Genomic DNA, 2,117 nt, shown 5'->3' with positions numbered 1-2,117 from the left:
TCGATCCTAATGAATTATTTGTCAGGACTGAAAATGAAATAAAGTGGTATACTGTTTTTTCACAAAAGAAAGAGGACCCATATTAATTCAGTCACGTTTGTTTCTGTTTATTTGTAACTTAGTCACATACATCACATTTAGAAAGAATGATCATTTCTATCATTTTTCCATCAAAACTACGACCCGAGTAGCAGAGGGAGCTCTCAAACAAAAACTATGATTATGATATGATTATGACATACATAGAGCTAAATATGAACATCACACAGTCAGGTATAAAGAAACAAGACTTAATGACAGCATAAATATGTTACTAAATAAATACACGATTGTGATTGCTCTGATTTAAGCGGTCGTATTTACCATGTTTACTATGGTAATGGCTAGCATGCATCGCTTATAAATACTTCTGCCTTGTATGGTGATCATAATCCACATCGGATCTCAAACAGAAGTCATTTCAAACACTCGCTGCTGTCTGAAAGTGAGTTTTGAGCTAAAATTGTGAGTCTTTAATGCCGGTGTTATAGCTGTAAACTATATGAAATAATCGGCGGCGCAGACACTCTCCAGACACGGAGAAACTCCGCCTTTGTTCATAGCCACTCCTCAAGGCCGAGCTGGCGGGCCAAAAAACCCCGGCCGCTGGCCCCAGCGAGGCACGATCAAGCCCTGGAAGTGACAGTGGAAACACTACTGGCCCTCTTAAAAATAAAGGTTGTTTATTGGCATTGGTGGTTGCATGCAGAACCTTTAACACCCATTCCACAAAATGTTCTTTAGATTTTTAAAACCTTCAAATCAATGGTTCTTTTAAGGACAGATCACTGGAACCCAGAAATTATTTGTACTATGAGTGCAGTGAGGAGACCCGGGATTACACCTGGATAATCAGATAAACTCGGCCCTCAGGCTTTTCTGTATTTAACCTACTTCATTATCACGTTCTGTTGTACCGATGGTGACTCCTCAGGAAGTCCCATCAAGAAACGCTACAGTAATAAGCAGCTCCACAATGTTTCCAGTCTTTTGACAATGTTCAATTTTGATGCATTTTTTTTTCTTGCTGAAGTGGCGTCAAAGATTGATTGTAAATGCGAGGCTTAATATACAGTAAAAAAAATGTATAATGCTTTCCACACTGTTTTTAACTAAATCAACACAAGGAAGAAATATATTTGATCATTTTTATGCATCACTATTACAATGCATATTAATAAACAGCAATAATTACCAAGGCTACATATATGAAAATATGAAAAATGTTGAGTGTTGGCACAGTTTTGAATCAGTTCAATGAATAAAGTCTAATATAACGCGAGTACTTAAGCTGTTATCAGCCAATAATAAAAAAAATAGTTTATTACCTTTCTCTCTGGAGCACGTGATTGTGATTATTTGTGTAAAATTATGCTGGTTTTCTAAGTAGCTGTACTAGTTTAATGTCTCTCGTATCACTCCACGCCTGTTTTGTTCACATAAAATAATTAACAGTCAAATCTATATTTTATGTCCATTTATTCATTTATTTGGCAGGTTGTTGGGGTCCTGATCCCTCCACCTGTCTCATTTTCCCATAGCGATTTTGGAGAAAATCTGGACACACGTTTGCATGTGGAAGACAGCCCTTGGATTTGCTGTTTTTCTCTTGTGTCTCGGTTTTGGCAGCTAAAGGCGTTTGGTTGCTTCATTTTCATGCAAGACATATTCACCCAGCCGATTACCTCTGCCCAAGATGAAAAAAAATGCATGTGATCTGCAGAATGATAAGGGGTTTAATGCAGGGCTGTTTCATCAGTGTGAGCGACTCGCAGCAAAGCAAGCCTGCAGGTTTTTGATGTGTTTGCTGAAGCGTCCGAGGAGAGCAGACGTGTCTCTGATCTGCCAGATCATGTCACGCTTTCTGTGTGGACACCAGTCACAGGAGACGCACTGATCTTCATTCATGTCTCCCGAGCATGCCTATATATACACAGAAATAAAAGGGCTCTCTGCAGAAAGAGTAGCTCAGTGATGGGGCAGACAATAATGATGCCTATTTTTAGCTGTGTGTATCACGATGTTTTGAATAATGCAAAAGTGAGCCATTAACGAGGTCTAGAACTAAAGCGTGGCAA

Source organism: Sinocyclocheilus rhinocerous, unplaced genomic scaffold, assembly GCF_001515625.1.
Source record: "Sinocyclocheilus rhinocerous isolate Xijiao unplaced genomic scaffold, SAMN03320098_v1.1 scaffold210, whole genome shotgun sequence".
In the NCBI taxonomy this organism is placed as follows: Eukaryota; Metazoa; Chordata; class Actinopteri; order Cypriniformes; family Cyprinidae; genus Sinocyclocheilus; species Sinocyclocheilus rhinocerous.
The sequence above is the reverse complement of the archived record's forward strand: the minus strand, read 5'-3'. Positions refer to the sequence as shown.